Source organism: Hermetia illucens, chromosome 3 (genome assembly GCF_905115235.1).
Source record: "Hermetia illucens chromosome 3, iHerIll2.2.curated.20191125, whole genome shotgun sequence".
Taxonomy (NCBI): domain Eukaryota; kingdom Metazoa; phylum Arthropoda; class Insecta; order Diptera; family Stratiomyidae; genus Hermetia; species Hermetia illucens.
Genome location: NC_051851.1, coordinates 19,943,749 through 19,969,629, shown reverse-complemented (window position 1 = coordinate 19,969,629; position 25,881 = coordinate 19,943,749). Strand labels below are relative to the sequence as shown.

General features: G+C 42.6%; 1 protein-coding gene across 1 annotated transcript in view; it reads right to left on the bottom strand.

Moving 5' to 3' along the window:
• LOC119653240 (solute carrier family 52, riboflavin transporter, member 3-B) overlaps positions 1-25,375 on the bottom strand; it is a 43,837-nt gene extending 18,462 nt beyond the window's left edge. Inside the window, 1 exon segment of the mRNA XM_038057839.1 lies at positions 25,023-25,375. The gene's annotated coding sequence lies outside the window, so the exon portion shown is untranslated.
• Positions 25,376-25,881: the final 506 nt, after the last annotated feature.

Genomic DNA, 25,881 nt, shown 5'->3' with positions numbered 1-25,881 from the left:
ATTTTTCCAGCCCGATTGCATAGTTCATTATTAAAATACAGAGCAATTTATACACCCATCTCCAAAAAAAGGTGTTTTTCTGCTACCAAGCTAGAGGGCGCTGCGATCATCTTAAAGGAAAAAATTAAACGGCATTTTAACATACGGACATAACTACTGCCCATTTCCGAATACAGTATATATATATGCACGTATATAAATTGATCGTACCGATATTTCCAATTTACTTCGTCCTCAAAAGCATACGGCCGGCTTAGTGTGCAAATATATCTACCTGAATTAGACGCTACCCGCAAACTTCATTAGCACGCATATGTTATATACCTATATACACACTTGTCTGTTTGGAGTGATTGATATTCATATACAAATGACTAAAAAACTAAAACAAAATAATTCTTTGCAACCCCATTCATAAGAACTCATTTCGTTGTGGTATTGATGACTTGATATGTGATGATGACGTCATACAAGTTGTAGAATGCCCTATAACAATAGTTGGATTTTCTTCAAACTTGACCAAATTCTGCATTGTCTTCTTCACTACACCCGTGACAAATTTTGTACTTCTGGGGTGAACATAAAGGGGGTTGCAGGGTAAATTTCTAAAATGTGGGAATGTACTATTATTAACTTTATTTGTGCAGATATCGGAACCGGATGTATTTTGAGGCCTAGATTTCGTAGAGATGCACTACTGTGATTTTTTTTCAGATTTTTCGGTTGGTAAGGTTCTGAGAACGAGACCTGTTACACTTTTTGTGGGTCATATTTTGAGCCCTTACTCCCCTTTGTTTCACCCGATATCAAATATGGAACCAGTTTCGAAAAGTACTAATTGATACCTTTCATTTGATACCCCACATGGCCACATTTTATGGAAAAAAAATTTACCATCCTCCATTCACATATATGGGGAGCCCCCTCCCCCTTAAACTTAATACAAAATGGCACCACTTGCTGTATGTAAAGGGAACAATAGATCACACACTCTAACCAATTTTCGTAACAACCGGTTTCACACAAAACCTTAAAAATATGGTAAGCTAAATTTTTGGTGCCGTGTTAAACTTTTTTTTTGTGAATTTTGGTGTTTTTTCACAGCTTCTTCAATGAATAAAAAAAACTACTGAATGAATCGCATTTATCCTAGTTTGCGGACCGCAGAAATATATTCTGAATAAGTCGTTAATTTGCTATACCTAGTCGATAAACCTTAGGTTTCTTCAAGAAACACATGTACAACCTTGGCTTCAATTGTTGTCCTTTCAGCGAAGTCATCCGAAAGTCATTCGGACCAATAAACACGAGCTTTATTACGGCGATCGACATAAATCTGGCATGTGCCTTATCAAGTGTTTAACACTATAATTTCCGAACGACTCCGCATTATCTAAAAATCACTTTGCCCATATATTCTACACTGTATCTAGATACAATTGATGCAAAAAAAAATTCGATTCTGCGGATCCGACACACGGGATGACCCCCTTAAGATGAATTAATATTGTGACTATGGATTGTACGTTTCCTGTGGAGGATTGGACATTCGGGCAGTTTCAGTTTTGAATGCGGCTGTATTCAGTTTCATTAACATTAAATTTAATGCTGTGGAAGTGATAAGCCCAGAGCAATGGGACGGGACAACTGTAAACATGAACTATTACCGGTATTCGGACCCGGGGCAACGAGGGCCAGAGGTTAACACTCAACCATCTTGCCGGAAATGGAAAGCATAAATTAGTTTAGTATAAACAAGAGGACAAACACTTTTGTTAAAGATGCGAATCATTCGGAAATCATGTTTCGATTAGAAACACAATAACAACTGCACTACACTCAACTTATCATCAGTCCAGCCAGTCTGACAGATTTTATTTAAAAATTTAAATTTACAGCAGTCCATCAGTCATTGCCATAAAAATACACTAGATGATCAGTTTGTCATAATTTTGTCATTCAAACTGACGAAAGTAAGCCTAAGGGATTGTATTCAGAATTTGAAGTTCGAGGGACAATATTGAAATTTAAATTCTATCGGTAATACAGGCACCATTATATCCAACAATTTGAAATAATAAAAGCTTGCTTTTTCTATTCGCTAGTGTTAATTTATAAATCTTGCAAATACTGATATTTCGGGAATCATTTCTTCCCTTCATCAGTGCTAACAAGTCCCAAAACTTTCAAACAATTTAATCCCTAGAAATACCGCGTAATTACACTCAGATATCCAACAAGTTCACATATTTAGTCTTTCGATGAAATACTGACATAATGTTGATCTTGCTTGCTTTATAATAAAAGTGTGAATTTGTCATGAAAAAATAGAATCACGTTGTTATTTTCAGACGAACAAATTCAAAAGACATAGCGAAATCGATTATTATGTCGGAAAACGGAAAGTTGATAAAGCAATATATCGTGTGACAATTTAATCGAACAAGAAAATAACACTTCAAAGGCTTCAATTTAACAACTGGAGAATGATCGTCTGTTTTTTAAAAGTAAACAATTATTAACTACGCAAGACCATTCCTCTCCATGACAATACGAATTCTCACAAAGTGACCCCAACAACGAGCATTTAGTTGATGGGTCTTGCACTGTACAGACTTGAAATGTCATCCAAGGACTTCTTTTTGTTCCTGAACCTCATGGTAAATTAGTTTTGGACCTGAAAAACCGGTTGATGTATCAAACATATATATTTTGAAGATACTTCAAGTGTAGATAAAGTACTATGCAAATTACTTTAAATTTTGCAAAACTTTAACGAATATGGCGGAAAATATTTGAAAAACAATAAAACACTTTCAGTGATGAACGTTGGTTCTTCTTAGACATAATATCCACTTTTACTTAATTTAATTCCAATCCTTCTTCATCCTTGATGTTTAATTGAATTAGGGGTTAATCATTGATTTGATTGGAATCGATATAATTTGCTATTGTTTACCTCCGGCTTAATTTCCTGGTCCTCTTCCTTTGGTTTTATGGTAGTTAATGGCACGTCAACAAATTTTGGGGATTTTTTTTACGTTCGATTACAAGGAAGATATGTGTTCAACTGATTAGATAGTTAAGATTTTAAAAGCTTATTGAAAGGAAACACAACACTTTCAAAAATATTTATGTGTTATTTAGTTGCAAAACTAAGTTACATGCTCCGATCCGAGTTTGCAAGCGAAGCAGACGACTCTATGCAACCTTTGTTCCCGAATCATTAGGTTTCGTAATAAATTACTGATTACTTCACGACAATGAACTGTTCTTGAGTACGATATCAATTGATCTAGACTTGCATGGGACGGAAACATCCCATGAATACGTACATGAATGTGTAGTAACATTTCCATTGAAGTTATTATTTGAGTCTCTAAACAATTAATTGAGCCTACAAAGTCATGTGCGAGAATACAATTTAATTTAAGAAGAACAATTTTATGAATTTCCGGGGCATACACTTAGGCCATGAATGCTTCAAGTATCAATGAAGAGCTTTGTTTAAATAATATGGACTCTATGATCAAGTTCGTCTCCCGTCAAGGAAGGGAAGCATATTGTCTTAATAGAAGAATGATACCAATTCGCTTTTCAGGCATAAGCCCTTTGAATCCATTGAAAATATTTCCTGTGCTTCGTAAAAGACGATTGAAAGGAATAGAGGCGGTCAAAGAGTATAGGCCCCAGGCAAAAGCGCGGATTGATACAGACAGGGCCAATGTCAACTCATATGACTATCTCGTTGGTATGGTGCTCCGGGCTCGAATCACAACACATAAAAGACCTAACAGCTCTGTCAACTCGAGAAGTACAGGAAGCAACCGCACAAGACACGGAATTTTTACCAACAAGTTAGCAGGGCAAAGCCATACACACCTCAGCGCCTATCCTGCAATAGAACAGTTCAGTAATTCAGTGCCAAAATCACCGATTCGTGAATTACTTGAATTGGAGCCTGAAACAGCTAAATTTGGGTGAGTGAATGTCTTTATGCGTTTTACCTATTGATTTAAGCAGAGTTATCTCAAAATTGGAAAAATGGTTTGTTTTTTTCTTTGAAAATATTCGGGAAATATTCAAACTATCTCCACCTCGTCATTCCTTCTTGCCAGGGAACATATATGAAGAGTTAGTTTGAGGATTGCTTCTTAAGGCGGCTATGTACGAACTGTTAGGCCTTTTAGTTTCGCTTGAACAGTCCATATTATATCCCACCGCCTGTTAAATTGAAAACACCATACACGTACTTTTTTTTTTTTTTTATGGATGGAGGTGGAAATCTTAGAAATACGCTGCTGAGCCAAGTTGCAGCAGTGTGTGGGATTCACACCCACTAAAATCACCCCCACTCTTCCGCCCCTCCCCGCGGGACCACAGTGAAGTATTACTTCGCGGGGGAGGCTCTGGTTCGCTATACCAGCTCGTCCATGTCACGTCTCCGTCGCGCCGCCTTCCGAGCTCGATCCAACTCCAGGAGTTTTGTCTGCACCACGGCTACTGCCTCATTTACCGCCATCCAGTTTTCCTCCGACTTCAACATCTCTTCCACCAGGTTGGAGGGCTCGATGTCCGCCCTTAAGATGCTGTTCAACCTCCTTTTATGCTGCAGAAATCTGGGACAATGGAACATAACGTGTCCTCGAGTGTAGCACCGCATTCAGGACAGTTGGGAGACTCGTCCAACTCGAAGCGATGCAAGTACTTCCTATAGCCACCGTGTCCCGTAAGGAACTGTGTTAGGTGGTAATTCAATTCTCCGTGCTTTCGGTTGACCCATTTCTCGATACACGGGATCAATGTATGGGTCCACCTGCCCTTGTCGGAGTTATCCCATCGTTGTTGCCACTTGCCACACAACTCTCTCCTGATGGCTTTTCGGAAATCCGTATTCGCCTCGGCTGGATTTGCCTTCCGTTTTCGTAGAGCCAGTGTGCCTCGCTCGCTAGAAGATCTATAGGGATCATTCCTGCGATAACACACACTGCCTCCGTCGACGCCGTCCTAAATGCGCTGCACACCCTTAGCGCAATTGGCCGGTTTGCCGAACATATTTTCCTCCGGTCGACAGCGTGGTTCAACGCTCCCGCCCAGACAGGGGCCGCGTATAGCAGGATCGACCTCACTACTCCCGCGATGAGTAGCCTGCGACTATACTTCGGCCCTCCCACGTTAGGCATCATCCTTACAAGGGATGAGCTGGCATTTGCTGCCTTCTCTCGCGCATAATCCAAGTGTCCCTTGAAACTCAGCTTGGCATCGATCATCACCTCCAGGTATTTGACAACCAATTTTGAGACGACCTCACGATTACCAACCTGGATGGTAACCGTGTTGTTCTTCCTACCTCCGTCTTTTCGTCCGCCAGGTCCAGCTTGGCCATTCGTAACCATGACTTGATGGTATGAATGGCTTCATTTGCATAAAGCTCCACGTCCTCGGGATGCTTTGCAATTGCAACTACCGCCAAGTCGTCCGCAAAACCAATCAGCGTTGTCTCCTCCGGCACGCGAAGGCCAAGCACTCCGTCGTACATTATGTTCCACAGCAGCGGTCCCAATACAGAACCTTGAGGCACACCTGCTGTCACAATGTACTTCTTCGGCCCGTCGTCCGTCTCGTACCAGAGAAGTCTGTCCGAAAGGTAACTCTCGATGAGCTGAGCCAAGTAGCTAGGAACACCCAGTTTGGCCAAAGCGTCCTTAATCCAGCCCCAGTTGGCTGAGTTAAAAGCATTTTTGACGTCCAGCGTCACCAGAGCACAGCATTTGCCCATGGCCATTGCATTTCGAGCCAATTCCACGACCTTTGCTACTGCATCGACCGTAGAACGGGCTCACCGAAACCCATATTGCCGCTCTGAAAGACCACCCGCAAGCTCGATGAACAGGAGCAGCCTGTTGTATATCACCCTCTTCAACATCTTCCCCATGGTGTCTAAGAGACAAATAGGGCGATATGAAGAGGGCACGCCGGGTGGTTTTCGGGGCTTCGGTAGCAAGACCAGCTTCTGCATCTTCTACTGGGCGGGAAACACTCCTTCCGCCATGCACGATTCGAATGTGCTTGCGAACCACCTTGGTCTGGCCTTGACCGCCACCTTCAGAGCCCTGTTCGGAATTCCGTCCAATCCCGGAGCCTTACTGTCCCCAATACGTCTGCAGATTTCCCAAAGTTCCTCTTCGGTAACATCAGGGATCGAGAAGACGTCCTGCTGAGCTGCCAGTTGGAGTTCTCTTTCGTCCTGCTCCTGCTGTGGGAAAAGAGTTGTAAGTACTTGTAAGCAGGATGTAAAGTTTAGATATTTTTGTGTGTGAGCATCTAAATCAGAACACACGCTACTTAAACGGCCTGTCCGGCGACCAACGGCCGGACCCCTCAACGCACACAGTTACCGGTTTACCTAATATTCTTTCCGGCCAGCCGGATGACGAATTGTTTTCAATCGGTTACTGGCCGCCTAAACAGTCCAAATTAACATTTATTTTATCTTGTTTGCTACTTCATCGTCCTAATTGGTTGTCTTATTTTCGATTTGGGAGAAAATTGCCTGGTGGTCATCATAGGCATGATATTAACTAGCACGCCAAATAACCCTTATCGGCCCAATGTGGAAAAAACTATCAAGCTTAAATAGGATTATCAGGATGGCCATTCTGCTTGATCTCAGTCAGTTATGGGGACAGAAAAGCAGTGAGAATTGACTGTGCAGGTACATGAGCAGATAAATGCGGCCCAATCGAAGTATTTTGATGACGTTTCCAGGTGTCTACGCTACCTAGGTTCGGAAATACGGCTCGCAAGTATTGAAAAATTCAGCCTTTCTCATGCCTTTAAAAAAAGCGTATTTAACATCTCGGTGGAATTGAATCTTGCACTGGAATAGAACTAGAGTCCTTAGCTGCCTGTGTTATCGGGCTGTCGTGGCTTTCATGTAATCCTTTTTCACTTCGGCATCTCACGTCAACGATTTAAGGAGATGCCGCTTTATAACGAATTTGTTTCAGTTTTTAAAATATTGTGGACGAGCTGAAGGAAAGGAGGGTTGTCAAATTAAATGTTCTTTCACGGCTTTTGCGTCTATCATCATCATCAACGGCGCAACAACCGGTATCCCGTCTAGGCCTGCTTTAGTAAGGAACTCCAAACATCCCGGTTTTACGCCGAAATCCACCAATTTTAATCTATATCCCTAAAAGCTGTATAGTGTCCTGTCCTAAGCCATCGCTCTCGACTTTTAGAAATGAATCATCGTCAACCATATGGATTAGGCGACCTCCCCACCGCAACTTATTGAGCCGCATTTTATCCACAACCAGGCGGTTGTGGTTCGCTCATAAATTTCATTATTATTGAGGCTACGTAAACGTCCATTCCGAATGCCTTTAAGATTTTTTCCAGCCGAAACTGGGTTTTTGGCAGTTTTGAACACATAATCTGTAAAACGATCCGTGTGCTCCATTCCTTTCCATCTTTTGCTGCAAACATTGTTATAATGTACTTCGTAGTTTACGGCTGATTCTACAAACAGAACAGAAACCTAGCGTAACTCATCTAAGACGCTCCAAGTGCAGTTAGACTACCTCTATGACCGTCACTGTATATATAAGTTGTAATGATGATGTACTTGATAAGCAGCAGATGAATGAGGGTCGTCCGTTCATAACCCCCCCGTACGGGCAGCATGTAAATGTAAAATGTAAAAATCATAAGCAGCCAGGAGCCGATGGAATTACAGCCAAATTAGTTAAATATAGAACCAGCCAACTACACCAGCTAAGCTAAGACAAGAGGACGCTCCATCATGCATCCTTTTGAACTTAGCCTTAGTCACTGTTGAGGCGTTGTCATTCTCAAGCTCACCGTACTACTGGCCTATGCTAACAATATTGACATAATATGAAGAACAGCCGGAGATGTGCAAACTGCCTTCATATTAATGAAAGTAAGGCTTCGTCGCGGCAAATTCAGCACCCAAAACGAGATCAACAACAAGATCAAATATCACTGGCTAACTAAAAACAGCAAAGATAAGAGATTGGAACTTTAAAACTATTGAAAATTTCTTCTATCTAAGAGTTGAAAGTCACAATTGACAATTGTTATGAGGACGAAATCCGGCTGGGGTATAGCGCGTCAACCACCTAACACGCCATCGAGCGGTCTGCCGAAATGCGCTTCAACTCCCTCCAGGACTTCCCGAGACGCCTGCACTCTTCCTCTATTGGTTTGTGCAACCTGCTCTTAAGGTGATCCACTCGTCGGCCACTAATCACATTTTCCACAGATGACTGACCTGTACGCCGAACATGTTTTTTGTTTGAAATTATAACAGGCCAGTGTATTCCAATGATACATCGCAAATAGGTTTTCACGAAGTCGCGATAGTGTTGGTCACTTTCCATGTACTACTCCTATATTGCAATATAGAAAGAACATTAGCAGATAACTGTCTCAACTTTATCTTGGTTATGAGATAACTGCATTTTCAGGTGTTTGACAGGCCAGCGAAAGTGGATCTAGTGCTATTAATGCATTGATCGACATTCAGTTCGGTGCCACGGACAGCCTAAATTGCAATCCAAGATATACAAATTGAGCGATGCCTTTGATGCTCTGCCCATTAATGCGGGCAGGGAAAGAGCGTTGTTTATCTTCAATCCAATTTTACTTGCCTCTCTTTCCAAATCCAGAGCTATATGGCCAAGGTCCATGACCCGATGAGAGGGCAAACAGATGCAGCGTGATCGAGGTGTTAAGGAAAGTCGGTAAACTTCATTAAACTTCTCCACATCCTCCGGTCAGCATAGCATGAAGAACGCCCCCGATGACAAGAAGAAATAATGTGGGTGACAAGATACAACTCTAGTGAACTCTCCTGTGATTTTACCTCGATGCAGCACAAAACATTTTGCGCCATCATATATCGCTCTGATAATAGCTGCACAGACCACGCTAGACACCCTTCCTGCTGACGCTGACGAAAACCTTCTCGAAATCGATGAAGAGCAGGTGAGTTGAAGATCTAAACTTCGCCTACTGTTCCAAAATGATTCTTCGAATGATATGGCCAATGCAGGCAGATCCAGAGCCGAAACCAGCCTGCTCTCTGTTTATCAATAAGGTCCTTCGCAACGGCAGGGAGCACGCATATATCCCTCCAATTGCCGCAATCAAGATGAATGCAGATAGCTGAGTGGTTAGGGCACAAGGCTGTCGTACGGAAGGTAGCGGTTCAAATCTCACTGGTGGCAGTGGGGTTTGTAGTGTGATTTGACGTCGGATACCAGTCGACTTAGCTGTGAATGAGTACCTGAGTCAAATCAGGGTAATAACCTCGGGCAAGCGCAATGCTGACCACATTGCCTCTTACAGTCTACTATAGTGTACCGTTACGGTCTTGAATGAAGTGCTCTAACAGACTTCAAGGCGCTGATCCAATATGGATTGTTGCGCCAACGATTATTATTATTAAGATGAATGCTCTTCTTTGGATTAACTACAGAACCTGCAGGTGGAGCTACAAATAACTCTGCGGGGAGACCGTCAAGCCGAGCGGATTTGCTCCGTTTCAGTGCATTGATCGGCGAGATGATTTCTTTTCTGTTAGGAGGAACAGTTCGTATCTGGTTACGGTGATTAACCAATTCATCTACAAGATACAAAACTTCATCGGATGTGATACGATTAAGGACTGTGGTGAAGTCTTTCTTTCATCTCTTCAGCTCGCCCGATTTGTAGAAAGTGAGAATTCTGAAAATCCTCGATGCTGTTCTCGAGGAGCGTGTGCACATACCAGAATCCAATCATAGTTTGTTTTCCATAGCCAAAGGTCGTAGCCAGGAAATTACAGCAACGCTTCGAAATTTGCATGTTACTAGCCTGCAAATTTCTAACCCCTTTCAAATGCCTTTTACGACAGCCGGGAAAATTTTAAGTGTATTCTGAAGTTGCCACCCACAGGAGAGTCTCCTATAGGAAGATAGACGATCCTGTAGCCAATACTATATAATGATAAAATTTATGAGCGATATCACGATCGTTTGGTTGTCAATAAAATCACCAAATGCGTATGGATAAGGATAATCCAGACCGAAAAGTTTATAGAAATAAAAGTTGACTGGCGCCTGAGCAGAGTGTATCCGTGAAAACACAGTAATCGGGTTGAATATCTGAAAATAGTTTATAGTGTATAGTGTGAGAACACAGCACATTTCCGGTGAAAATAACTCTAAGTGCCATCCCGTCAAAACATAGTGCGTTATTTTTGTTTAAATCCGTATTGACTTGATGTCGAACCGGACCAATTCGAGAGCAACTGTCAACTTCTGTCACGCTGCTTCTAGGCAGAGATGAAGCAGTGTCTGATGAGTTGCCTCTGCCCTGGTACGAAACCGTAATATGATAGCACGATAGTTTCGGAAATCAGACGATAATAGCTGTTGTTCCTCAGAACACAGTTAAGAGGTGTGTCCGAGTAATCGTTCCCTTAAGGCCATGGACTCAAATTCAGGACATACGAGTGATATTACTTCTTTTGGCAGAAAGGCGAGGCTTAAAAAAATCGCCTTTTCGACGAAAAAAATTGATTTAAAAAAATTATTAAAAGAAAATCTTTCGAGTTCTACCGCTCGCCGATTTCAAAAATGTAGTTTCGAGAAAAGCCCATTTCGAAATCTTAATAATATGGTTCATAAATTTTTTTTTTAACTTTATTCAACTATCCCAGCCTCATACAATTGGCCTTCCACAACCATGTTTTGCTCTTACAGCTGTTTTCTGGGTGCTGTAATGTTGCGCCCAGTATCTTTGCCATATTGAAAACTGAGTGTTTTGTGACTTAAATGCGATTTTTTTTTTCATAGGAGTTACTCCAGAGAAACTAATTCTAAAAATATTTCTAAGTTGTTTTTGTACATGATCGCTATTCATTCGGAATCTAAGGATATTTTAGCGTATTTGAGCCAATAAAAATAATTAAAGAAAAAAAATCCAAACAGATGTAACCCTTAACTATTTGCAGCATTGTAAAGCGGCGACTGCACTTTTCAGTCGTCGGATCAATAGCTGCAAGACATTTATATACCTCATACAAGAACCGTGGGTTGTTGGTGGGGCAGTCAGGGGCCTAAACTTCCAACATGCTGACCTATTGTATGCCAATGGAAGCGATCGACCCCGCACCTGCATGGTAGTCTCCAAAGACTTCCAGGCTAACCTGGTTAACGACCTATGTGATGGCGACACCACATCGGCTAAGCTAACCGTAAAAAGTCAACAGGGAGATAAAGAGATACTATGGTGCTCTGCATATTTCCCCTACGACGCAGAAGACGTTCCCAGTGGAACATTCATCAGAGCTATCCAATATGCCAAAAGTAGAGGCATGGGGGTAATAGCAGGATGTGATGTCAACGCTCACCACATATGCTGGGGAAGTTCGAACATCAATGCAAGAGGATCGAGACTACTGGAGTATCTAGTAGGAACCGATTTGCTGATCTTAAATGTGGGTAATGAACCCACTTTCTTTAACGTGGTCAGGCGAGAGGTCATCGACATCACGGTGGCATCTCCTGACATTGCGGCTCTGATCGGAGAGTGGAGAGTATCAAACGATATCACACTCTCGGATCACAGACGCATTGATTTCGTTATGGGCATGGATCCACCTCCACCCACTCCATTTCGGAATCCGAGGAAGACAGATTGGGTAATGTATCGAACAGAATTGAGCGCCCGAATCACGATCCCTGGGAAGCGCATCAAATCCATTACTGGAATTGAGAAGACAACCCAGGTGGTCACAACTAGCATGAGAGAAGCTTTCGAAGAAAGCTGTCCACTCAAGATGCCAAAGAAGGGTAAAACACCATGGTGGAACTCTGATTTGGCAAAACAGAGGAGAACGACAAGGATGCTCCTCAATCGTGCTCTGAAGGGTGAGTCAAGCACTAGCTGGAATCGCTATAAAGAGGTACAGAAGGCTTTAAAGAAGAGCATAAGATCGGCCAAACGATCATCTTGGAGACGCTTTTGCGAAGAGACTAACTCTCTTGAGGCAACCTCAAAGCTGAAGCGGATTCTGGTCAAAGAACGTAGCCAGAAACTGGGTTATTTACGTTTACAGAATGGGAAGTACACAGAAAGCGATGAAAAAATGGCAAATCATTTGCTTGAAGTACACTTCCCAGGCAGCATCCAAAATCTAATCTCGGGGCCAACAGGTGCATACAGCCCTCAACCGAGAGACTGGAATCTGGCATGCAAAGTAGTATCACTGGAGCGAGTGAAATGAGCATTCAACTCGTTCCATAGATACAAGTCTGCAGGTCCGGATGGCATCATCCCTGCGCTAGTAATAGAAGGAATGGATGCCATGGGTCTACATATTCGGAATATATATCGCGCATGCCTAGCACACGCTTATATTCCAATTAAATGGCGGGATGTGAAGGTGTTGTTCATTCCCAAACCAGGAAAACCCATCTACACAGACGCAAAAAGCTTTCGACCGATCAGCCTAACGTCCTTTCTGCTAAAAGGACTGGAAAGACTAGTAGATCGGTTCAGAAGGGATACACACATTCCTAAGTGTCCACTTCACCATAGGCAACACGCCTACCAGAAAGGCAAATCCACGGAGACAGCACTCCATGAACTTACGGCATAAATTGAAAAGGCGATGTCCGAAAAAGAATACGCCTTATGCGCATTCATGGACATCGAAGGTGCCTTCAATTATGCCTCATTCGCGGCAATTTGTGATGCGGCAAGACAGCAGGGAATCGAACCGCTGCTAATCAGTTGGATCCTTCACATGCTAGAGTGGAGAAAAATCCACATATCGGTCGGCCAGAAGTCTATTGAAGCAGGATGTCTCAGGGGCTGCCCACAGGGAGGGGTTCTCTCTCCACTGTTATGGCTCTTGGTGATTGATACTCTGCTGTGGCTCCTGGAGGACAAAAAAGTTTTCGCGCAAGCATTTGCGGACGACTATAATAATTACCGGCAAGTTTGCGGACACCGTATGTGACCGCTTGAATGCAATTCTGCATGTAATCCACAGCTGGTTCCTCCGCAATGGACTCACGATGAACGCTAGGAAGACTGGATTAGTTATGTTCACTAGGAACGTCAGGTGGGGTAGCTATACGCACCCACCTTAGCAGGGGCGGAAATCCAGCTGGCACAAACAGTCGAGTACTTTGGAGTACATGTCGACTCCAAGTTAACGTGGAAGCATCATATCCAGGAACAATATCAGAAATCCTGCAGATTGCTCTGGTGCTGTAGGAATGCGATAGGTAAGACCTGGGGACTTTCACCTAAATGGATATACTGGATGTATACATCCATAATAAAACCCATTTTGATGTATGCATGCATCGTCTGGTGGCCAAGACTGAACTTTGCTAACAGCAGGAAGCTGCTAACGCAGATTCAGAGACTTGGTTGCCTAAGTATTACTGGATGAGTACTACGCCGACTGCGACACTTGAAGCTATCCTAAATTTACCCCCCATTCACTTGGAGGTGAAACGGAAAGCAGCCAACGACGCATATAGGCTCGATACCATTGGTGCGTGGAAAGGCGGCCAATCCAACGGGCATGCGTCTATCTGGAAATTCCCTGAAAAACATCCGGTAGCCCTGATACCGACCGATCATATGGTTTCCAGATTCGTCTTTGAAAAGACATACACTGTCGTAATCACCGAAAGAGAAGAATGGTCGACAAGTGGCCATGAGTCTTTTCAGATTACAGACCTAATAATCTTCACCGACGGGTCAGTCATGGAGGATGGATCGGGTGCAGGGGTGTTCTCGGAGAATCCGATTATAGAACAGGCCCGACCTCTCGGAAAAATGACGACCATATTCCAGGCGGAGATATATGCCATTTCATTGGCAGCAGAAGAATGTCTGCGACAAAAATGGAGCGGTCGCACCATTCGAATCTGTTCCGACAGTCGGGCGGCATTATTGGCACTAAATGGCAACAACATATCAAGCAAGTTGGTGTGGAGTTGTCGTCAGGTGCTGCTGAAACTTGGCCGACTGAACGAAACATTCCTGATGTGGGTGTCGGGGCACTCTAACATCGCCGGCAATGAGGAGGCTGACAGACTAGCTCGCCGAGGGTCTGGATCCACAATGGTGGGGCCAGAACCAGCTCTTGGAATCCGACCATCTACTGTCAAGTCTACTCTGAAGGGTGAAATTGCAAGGATTCACGCAACCGAGTGGAAAAATTTGGACTCTTGCCGGCAAGCGAAAATCCTTGTGAAGGAGCCTAGGGCCACTAGAGCGGCATTTTTGTTGTCTCTTAAGAAGTCGGACATGAAAACCCTAGTAGGGCTTTTGACGGGACACTGCCCCTTAAACTACCATATGGAAAAGATTGGGGTAGTGGTTTCGGCTGTGTGCAGCCAATGTGAGGAGGAGCAGGAGACGGCCCTGCACTTTTTATGCAGCTGCCCGTCATCCTCAGATCTCAGACGAAGACACCTTGGCAAGGTTTTCTTCAATGAAGAATCTGCACACTCTCTGCCTTTGGAGAATGTTCTCAGATTCGCTAAAGCCTCCGAATACCGTAGGCGGGAAGTCATTGAATAGGCAACTACGGGGATAGTACAATGGGCCTAATAATGGCCTGAGTGCTCGGAGCTGCGGCTCCCCCCAGTTAACTAAACTAAACTAACCCTTAACTAATTTATCATGATTACCATATATTGTTTGATTCCATTATCTTCAGAACAATAGACACATGGATCAAATATTTATTAGTTAAGTGCATTAAAATGATTGTGAAGATTAATGTAAGCCATTTTCAATGAGCTTCATGTATTAAAAAGATATTTTTTCGTATATCTTGAAGGGAAACTCGCGTCCCATTCCATTTCATTTTATCAGATAAAACTACTAACCATTTATAGAAAATGGAATTTGGAGGCAATTAACCGAGGCCTTAAATGTGCAAATCTAGATTTCAGAAAAGAGAGAAGTGAGACTCCTGTCCTTAAAGCAAGCAAACAGGTGCCAGCCTTCTAACTCGCAAAATCAATCAACTCTCGCACTCCCTCAAAGTAAAAAGGATATGGAGAAAATTGGGACTATGTCCAGGACTTACAAATATTTGACAGTAACCCGATTCCGTATATCTCTTGGGTCCACAGTGTGGAAACCACTTTCGCGGACTATCAGATCGTCCGGCAAAAATCCGTATATAGAGCCATCCTTCGCCAGCAGATACTGTCCTCATTTCCTTTAATATATTTGATGACGATTGGTTCTCCATGAAACAATGTTTATCGCTCCACTATGCCGACAAGTGTGATGTTCGCACGTTGGAGTACCAATTATGTTACCCCCCCCCCCCCCCCCCCCACGTTTCAGGGAAAAAGGAGCTTTGACAATGCTTAGATGCTCTGGCAGTAAACCAATGGTAATAGAATTTATCTCTTACTGAGACAAGACTCTCTATTCTTCTACGTCATTTGTATCACCATATTAATTTTCCTATAATAAACCATAGCTCATATAAGGGTCCAGGTAACTTGCTCCAGTGTCAATTTTGCCTGAATTCACTCCCATTTCCTAAATTGTATAAAAAAAACCTTGACATGGAAATAAATTTTCTGTTTAAATTTGCACTCATTTTCGCCATCAAAACTCTGCCACAAAGTTTATTCATCTTTTGCCCGTTAATATATGATAAGGAAGACGGAATTATTTTATTCCTGTGTATATCTCTGAGTTTCTCTTAGAATTGCAATAAAGATAAAGCAATGACGAAAATTACGGTCACACTTCAGAGCTAATTTTGCTAGGAATGCTAGCAATTAACGAATTAGAACTATGTGAGTTTACGTGATTGCGCATTTATATGTTGTTTGCATTAAACTCATTGTCTGCGCAAAATTAACACAATCAGGAAACTGAGATGAGGTCCATAAAGTCTGGCTGATTAAGGCAAAACGCTCAGCACTACTTTTTATGAGTTGGCGGCACAATTCCAATGAACGACAGAATTTAATCAATCAAAACGTGATGCTAATTTCGCAGTATTACGTAATACTCATCTTGTGGTAGTTAATAATGAAATGATATTAGAATTGCATCATTGTATACTAATCTGCATTATTTCAAAGAAAATACTTCTAGGGCTTTTTCCTGTTTTTGATAAGTTCTTTACACGTGCCGCCATTAAATGGGTCAAAGTGCTTGCTATCCATAAAACTGTTGAACTGCTGAGTTGAATAAAACAAAATTAATATTTGCACGGTTTTTATATTTTCAGTTAAATGTGTATTTTTTTAAAGTTTCTAGTGTATTGCGTACGGGAAATATATTGTTAAAAAATCCATCACGTCTAGATTAAAAAAATATAATCGTAAATAATAAAAAATAAAAATTACATGAAATATAAAATGAAAAAAATAATAATTATAAACTAACTCCGCAGAAGCCGGTCCCAAGCCCGGTTGTGAAAGGAGGAGGGATGGATAGCTTCAGTCTGAATGGCTGTACGCCACCGCAGCGTCTCAGGGGGTAGGTGAGGAAAGTGCAGGAACTTTGCAGTCTTGCAGATTAGTCACTAAGGAAGCTATCTCAACACCTGGCAGCTAGAGATAAAATGCACCATCAAAAATGAGAAGAAGAGGAAATTTAAGGTCCGGTACGGATAACCGGCGGGAGTTGTCTGACTTGGTGACTGGGTCGGGCTCTCGTAATGGACAGCACGGCGTCGAAACCGCTAATCGTGGGGCGGTTCGACGTCTAGGCGCCACGACGATCAGGAGCACAGCTCCGCCTGCTGCAGCTGTTTCGCCACAACCTGTGGCGACCATTTCAGCAGGTTCGCGTAGGAAGCAGATGAAATGGACTGAAGAAATGAACCTCTTCATCATCCGCTCCTACTACGAAATAACGGCGGGGGCAGGTGCAACATCTTACCGCCCCTTGTTGCACCAGAGATTCGTCGAGCGTTTCCCGCAATTCGCGCACGTGACTGTGCAGCGAGTCGCAGACCAGTACCGCTTTATTACTCGCAGCGACACAATCCCGGCCACCATCAGGGAACGTGTTCGACTTGAGGTCATCGGGGAAACTGGTGACCGAGAGTCGATGGGGGCAGAGGCGGCGGCATTAACAACACCACGCCGCACTGCAGGCAACAGGTTCTGTACTCGCCGAAGCAGTCTTCTCCACCGTCCAGCTGAGGTTTCCGCTGAGGTTCGGGACGAATTCCAAAGAGCGTGTATAGAATTCTCGGATATGGATCCTTTGCATAGACCAGGTATTCCCAGGCTCTATGCATCTGCAGCAACTCCGGGAATTCGATCTCAAATCAATGATGAGATTGCATCTCGACTGTGTGCTGATATGTCGCTGCTGCAACTACAATCACTTCTGTATTGTGGTGCAGTTGCGGCTATCAGATTGCACGGTCAGAAGATTCGCTTTCGTGTTATTGGTTTGGGTGACAAAAGAGATCCACCATGGAAAATTCGTTTGGAACGTCGGCGGGATTCACTAAGGCAGGACATTGCTAGACTGATTCAGATCAGCACTGGCAATGCCAGCTGACGGGTGAGAAACAAAGTGCAGAGGGTTTACCGGAACTATGCCATCCCCTGTGAGACACCCGTGGTTGAAATTCTGGACACACTAAAACAGAAACTTTCTGTCATATGCAGTCGATTACGACGGTATGGCGAAAGTTATTCCAGACGTGTCCAGAATGCAACATACGCGAGGAACCAGCGGATCTTTTTCAGATCTCTCAACGAATCCCAACAGAGCGCCCAGACAATACAGTTCTCGGTGACGGAAGCGAAAGAGTATTGGGGCGGACTTTGGGGGTTACCTGCCCAGCATGCTGAGCACGCTGAGTGGATCACCGCCGAAGGCACCCGCCATGCCAATACACCTGGCATGAATTTCACGGATGTTACCGAAGAGGAAGTTCGACGAGCCATAAACAGCTCGAAGAACTGGAGGGGCCCAGGTCTGGATCGGGTGCAGAATTTCTGGTATAAGAAATTTACCAGCATACACAGTCGGTTGGCATGCAGTATAAATGAGGTCATGAGTCGGTCGGAGGAATTTCCACCTTTCCTCACTGCGGGGATTACCTACCTTATCCCTAAGAAGGACACGGTGGAGGACCCCGCAGACACAAGACCGATCACTTGCTTACCAACCCTCTACAAATTCATCACGTCCATTATTAGTGGAAGGATCAATGCGCACCTCGAGACCAACAACATTCTGTCCGAGGAGCAGAAAGGCTGCCGAGTTGGTCAAGGGGTTGCAAAGAGTAACTCATTATCGACTCGGTAGTTGTAGGACAAGCAACTAGAGGCCAAAGAAACCTCTTCAGTTGCTATATCGATTATGCCAAGGCTTTTGATAGCGTTCCGCATACCTGGCTAATCGACATCCTACATCTGTATCGCATTGATCCAAAACTAATAAAGTTTTTGGCGACAGTCATGGAAGGGTGGCATACCACCTTATCAGTGCGTACATCTGAGGGTGCTAATACCTCAGAGCCCATCCGTATACGGAGGGGCATCTTCCAGGGGGATTCGTTGAGTCCCCTTTGGTTTTGTATGGCACTGAACCCCCTTTCATGGCTACTGAATGATGCTAGAGGGCATGGTTTTGCAATAAAGTATGGCCTACGTGCTAAGTGCGAACTGACACACTTGATGTACTTAGATGACATCAAGCTGTATGCTGGTACTGATAACCATCTTAGAAGTCTGTTGCGAATAATAGACTTGTTCAGCCGTGATATTCGGATGGAGTTTGGATTAGACAAGTGTCGAATCCAAGCTATCTGCAAAGGTCATCACGAGCCGCATGCCGGACATAGCATTGGTGATCTCCACATCGAAGCTATGACCGAGACAGACTTCTACAAGTACCTAGGAATTCTGCAAGGAACCCATGCTCGAGTTGGTGATCTGAGGGATGCTCTGCTGTCCGAATTCCTGCGACGTGTAAAGCTCGTGCTGAAATCGCATCTCTCGGGGAAGAATAAAATAAGCGCGTTGAATGTATTCGCTATCCCTTCACTGGCTTATGCATTCGGAATATTGCCGTGGACGAAGACCGACCTGGAAAACGTCCAGCGACGGATACGGACAACTATGTCCAAATTCCGAATACATCACCCAAAGTCTGCCGTGGAGCAGATGAACCTGCCTCGTGACATCGGAGGTAGGGGCGTGGTTGACGTGGCGGCACAACATCATCGCCAAGTCGACTCGCTGCGCGCTTATTTTTACAGCAAAGAGCAGGCGAGTCTCTTGCATGCGGCTGTCTGTAAGGCAGACTGTGGACTGACTCCACTTAACTTGAAGGATCGATCTTTCAATCCTCTGAGTGGGGTGAAGTCGGACCAAGAGCGGATCGATGAATGGAAGTCGAAGGCAATGCACGGTAAACACGTGAATTGTCTTTGGCAGCCATTTGTCGATTTGCATCTGTCGAACAGATGGCTGTGTGCTGGGGAGCTCTTTGCTGAGACGGAGGGGTTCATGTGTGCCATTCAGGATGGCGTGGTCGCTACCCGAGCTTATAAAAAGCTCATCATGAAAGAACGGGTGGAGAACGACCAGTGCAGAATGTGTGGTTCGGCGTTAGAGACGTTGGACCATTTCATTTCTGGCTGTACTGTTATGGCACCGGTGCAATACATCACCAGGCATAATGCTGTATGTAAGGTTATCCATCAAAACCTTGCATATAAGCATGGGCTGATCACGGGAACATGTCCGGTTTACCGATATGAGCCGCAAGCAGTACTTGATAGTTCTGCTTACAGCATGTATTGGGACCGGCAAGTTCTGACTGATCGCCATACCGCACACAATAAGTCTGACGTACTGTTAGTTGACAAGACGGGTCGCTCCGCGTATATTATTGATGTTGCTATCCCCCATAATAGCAACATTGAACGGAAATACGTGGAGAAGAAGGTGAACTATGAGCCATTGGCTCGGGAAATCAAAGAAATTTGGCGTCTCGAGCGGGTGGTTGTAGTTCCCATAATATTGTCAGCTACAGGTATTGTACCTAAATCCCTGACGGCTTCCCTTGATGTCCTGGGACTTTCGCACAGTCTGGTTCAAACCATGCAGAAGTACACCATTCTGCATTCGTGCTCGATGTTGCGGGGAGTACTCGACGGATTCTCCCACTGACCTACCACCGGCCACCACCACCAGTGTCCCTTTAGTTTTTAAGTAGGTAGGATCGTCCGAGCCTAAATGCTTGGCACTTAGTGCTAGTATTAGGTAAAATCCGGCATCTGCCGAGATTATGATAATTCGGAAATAATTATATATTTTCTTCTTCTAATAAACTTTCGTCTCCAAAATCACTTCCCCCTTTCTTAAGAAATATTAACGTTTTGGTGAAAAACTCGCCATTTTTGTCACATCTAAGTTTTAGGAGAAAGGTTGTTGAATGGATAACTTGTATGTTGAGAGAGTTTTGTTGTTGTTTTTTTGATAAATCAGGACTATTTTTTTCATAACTTACATAGTAGATAAAAGTTTTTGTTACCTACAAAAATTGCCTCTTTTAATTTTGTGCCTGAAATAATAATTTTGTGTAAATGTTCCAAAGCAGCATGACTTTGAAGAAATTTTTTACCAGGTATAGATGTATGTTTCACATTCATTGTTCCTAAAGGAAATTTACTTTGGACAGGCCAATCTTTTTTCATGTAACGATTTTCTTTAGCTCAACTCTCCCCTCTAAAGCAGTCTCATTTATTACATTACGTATAGTACGTGTACAGATTAATATTTTATATCGCAAATTTAGTGAATAAACATGATGATTTGTAGTAAAATAGAAAGCAATTCGGAACCCGGAAACTCGACACTTCAGGTATGAAAGGTTTAGTGGATTTTTTTTATTTAAGAATGTTTGGGTGCACGATAATTCGAGATTTTTAATAAGACTACAATAAAACCCCTTCGCTAAACCGTACTTAAAGCCCCTTGCTGTGGAACATAATGTATGATGGAGTGCTCGGCCTTCGCGTGTCAAAAGATGCAGCATTCATTGGTTTTGCAGCCTAACTGGCAGTGGTAGTAGTTGCAAAATACCTCGAGGACATGGAACTGTATGAAAGTGAAACCACTAATGCCATCAAAGCGTGACTATTGGACGTGGCGGACGATGAGACGGCGGTTCTTATTACCAATCGCAGAAAAAACAATACTGTCAAAATCCAAGTTGGTAATCACGAGGTAGTTTTAAAATCGATCACTAGATACCTGGAGGTAATGATCGATGCAAAATTGCACCCGAAAAGGCAGCAAAGGCTAGTTCACCTCTAACAAGGATACACCTAATTTTGGAGGGCGAAAATTTAGTCACTGGCTGCTTACCGCAGGGATCGTGAAATCCATTCTGCTATACGCGGCTCCTGTCTGGACGAGATAACTGGACAATACAGTGAACCAGAGAAGGATGAGCTCTGCATACCGGCCACTCGCGCTGAGGGTGTGCATCTAGTGAATGAAGCACATTGTCTCTACCGAAAAAGGAGGGCGAATCCGGCCAAAGTGACTGTGGGCTTCCGAAAAGCCACTAGCAAGGAACTGTACGGGAGATGACAGCAACGGTGGAATAGTTGCGAAAAAGCCGCTGGACCCATGCACTGATCCCGTGTATTGTGAAATGGGTCTAGCGAAAGCACTGAGAAGTGAATTACCACCTAACACAGTTCCTTACGAGGCTGGCTTTGGGCTAGCAAATGATTTTGGATGCATGTGAATACGAGGATACAAATTTTTAGCTTTAAGTATGTAATTGATCTGTAATTTGAAATTAGTGTCCATGTTTTTTTTTACAGTTGGTATATAAGTTGAAAAAAGGGAAATATAATAGGTTCTCTTTCCTTATGCTGTAAATATTTTTATTTTTTCCCCGCATACGATCGTTTCGGAGACCACGTGCCTCCTTCCTCAGTGCTAGTACTTAATTTGATTTGTAATGTTACGGTTTGAAATGAATGTCGGCTGTTGGTGCTGGTGTTTCCTGGGCGATTTCAATTTCGTATGTGAAGTAATGCTCGTTCGCAAAAATAATAACTCCCTGTTCTTTGCATGTGAAAATATTGTACTATCTATAATATTATCTTATATCCTTATGGGATCTTTTGTTTTTTTCTTCTTCTCTTGCATGAAAGGTTTCTTCATTTTTCATAGATACCTATTTGGTGCTGTTTTACACTTTACGCTGTGAATATAATAAATGCAGGACAAATTATCCCAGTAATAAGTAATATTTGTTACTATCGGAAGCCCAGTGTTAATATTTGATGATATAGCATCATACTTACCGTTAGGGTAATGAGAAGTGATGTTTGTATTCAAAAAGTGATGTGATATCACATTACCTACTAAGGTGATCTTGCATGCACCTCTAGTCAGCATATATCAGTAAGAGTGCACAAACACTCGTTAGCTAGGGGAAAATGATCTTTAAACGTTACGATGCTGGCACGGCGCTAGCACAGAATAGCGGATGGCTGCGACTCTACTGTAACCTTATAGGTAATTTTAACAGTTTGGCGTATTTTTAGCAGCATTTTTCCTTTCATTACGTTAGAATAGTCGGAAATTATGCAATTGAAAAAATGACCAGAGTAATTGTAACACCTGCCAGAGTTAAAATATAATTGCCAAGATTCTTGGGTCGAAATATGCATCGTCAAAATGACATGATCCGGAGAAAACAGTCCTTAAGCTTAACAATCAATGAAAAATGTTTATGCCAAAAAATGCGGTGTACGCCGTCGTAATATATGTGGCGCCAAAACGACATGGACGGAATTGAACATGCTCCTTGACGAATATTAAAGGACTCAATTTATTTTCATGTTCATGCCCCCTTTCCGCTAAACAGGGATCTTTTTATTTTGCTTGTTGAACTCATAAAACCACTCAAGGGACTTTCCCTTTTGGTTGTAAGAAGTAGCGAGTACCACATTGACGTCCGGCTGGCTTTCAAAGAAAGCTCCACACGCCATTCTCCCTGCGTAGAATCCTCCATAGCTGATGGGCTTTAATATATGTAGATTTATTTGGTGGTTTAGACTTTCTAGGTACTACCACTAGATATGTCAAAGATTTGTCACAATCAAAAAAATTGTAAAGGAAAAACACTTATTAATTTCTGTTCACTTTTATTTCTCCAGTTCTACTTTTAGTTTCCAGTTGAGCGAGTAGAAATGAATGGGTTAGTTGCAGTTAGTTTAGTTCTTGGGGTAGCAGCTTCGCTATTCGTAGGTTTTTGTGAATTTGAGAACATTTTCTAAAGGAAGAGAGTGTGTACATCCTTCGTTGAAGAAAGCCTTGCAGAAGAATGTTCGCCTGTCTCATCTACTTCCTCAAATTAAGCCGAGACCATCATCCCAACTTTTTCTTTGTGATAATTTAAAGAGCAGTATCCCATTAAAACACCCACCTGTCTTTCCACCAGGGTCCACCTTTTTAAAGGGCAATAAAAATGTCGCTCTGAACCCCTGCTAGCAAGAATTAACTTCTTCATGCAACTACGTGAACCCTTGCAACTTCACTCTTCAGGGCTAACTTGACAGAAGATGGCCTGATGTAAAATATTGACTCGTGTCCTACAATTGTGAAGCGAGATCTGTAGCAAGCCACTCTATTAGCCGCCTCCTTACCAGGAATATAGTTTTCGAAACATGTCACGCCACTAGTCCAACGCAATATCTTCGTCTCCATTGTCGCATTTCGGCGTTCATTGTCTTTTATAGTTGGCTAACACTCAGAACCATAGAGAGCGACGGGACTGACGACACTGCGGTAAATTGTAGATTAGAGATATTCGGAGTATAGTTGTCATTGTTCCGGGAAGTAAGACTAATTCCATGTTCGGGTTTTCCGAGGACACTTTTTAGCTCGATTCGACTTCCATGACTGACCCGTCGGTAAGATTATCAAGCGTGTAACCTCAAAAGAGTCATGTATGATTGTCAACAATTCTTTCTCTTATGAATTACGAGAGTGTATATCTCCCCAAAAACATCCTGGAATCATATAATCGACAGGCGTCAGAGTTAATATTAAAGCAAGTAGTTCCTCCTAAGACATCCTGTTATAATAGACTTTCGTCCGACAAATATATGAATCGTGCTCCATTTCATTATGTTAAGAATCCAATTGATTAACAGCAGATCGATTCCAGACTGTCCTGTCGCGTCACAAATCGCTGCAGTGAAATATAGTTGAAGGTACCTTCGATATCCATGAATACGCCTAAGTCGTTTTCCTTTTCAGATATGATTTTCTCAATTTTTGCTATGAGCTTGTGGAATGCTGCTTCCCTGCATTTGCCTTTCTGGTAGGTATGTTGAAGCGGCCATTCAGGAATACATCCCTATGGACGAATCTAATTAATTTTTTCAGTTCTTTTAGGAAAAGGGAAGATAAACTGATCAGCTGTACGAGCAGATCGGTTTTCTTGGTTTGGAGATAAATATCCACTTCACATCAGGCCAGGTAATTGAAATATAAACGTGTTCGTATACGCAAATTTCACTATTGATGTTGACCTAGTTTATTTTTTTTTGTTATTCGACATTTGGTAAGACTATTGTAAACATAAATAAGAATTTAATAAAGGTTTTCGTCATATTTGTAAGCGTTACGGCGCTTTGCATTTAGAGGGTTCTACACAGATAAATAGAACACTTGCATCGAGCGCATTGTTAGCATTCATTTCCAATACCCAATTGAGTAATATCAACAAGGTACAATTGTATTGATAGGACGGCCCGGAATGTAAAAATCAAATGGAAATTGCCCGCATGGAGTCAATTGCTTTCATTGGCATTTATGGCCTTGGTATTAAATGAATTGCAAACTAATATGCATCTTCTCTTTCATCTTCACTTTGTACTATTTCATCAGATAACTCTACATTACTAAAAACAGCGTCGTGCGTTCTACTAGACTCACCTCATTTACTCGAAAAACTAAGATACCATACGTAACACCTTTGGACTCACTCGCGTACTCCGACACTCAAAAATAAAGCCTCATCATGGCATAATATCATATGTTTGACTACGTCACCAGATAATTAACTCCGATCCGAGCACCACGAACTTATGTATGTCGTAATCAAAGAAGCAGAGAATCCAACACGTGATTTTGCCGACAAATGGTTATCCAATCTATAGAAAGATGTGTGGTCTGCCTCTGCGATCCTCAAAATACTTTTTGTAAAACTTTCAGCAACTGGTAAAGTCATGCTCCGTTCCCACAATAATATATTCACCTAAAACGATGGTTCCATGGGAAAAAGATTGATACTGTCTGTCAGCAATTACTAAAGGTTGACTTTCAACCCGAATACATGTTAAAGGTATGCAGACGAGTGAAAATGGTGTTCTACATGTTGATGCAATAGCCTCAATGATTTGATATATTTTTAGCCATGCAAAAATTCAATATGAGACAATTGTTTAGGTTATGGACGCATCGATGTGCAATGAAAAAATAATCGAATTAAGAGGTTGATTGCATAAAATCTTCTTTTGAATCCACTGACGCTACTGTCATTCAAACATTTTCCAACTGTCGAATTAGATCTCCATGTCGATAGGTACCCTTAAGTCATTGAGTAATGCCTGCAAGTTAATTTCCATTGTTCAGTCATTTGAAGAAAGCATCATTCAAAAATGTACAGAATGTAGTGTCTCGCACCACATATATGAGTACTATATGTGCGGAATGTTGAACTGATAAGAAACAACTTCTACTGAGGCGAAGTACTCCAGAATAAATTTTAAACAAATTGCAATGCAATATCGCA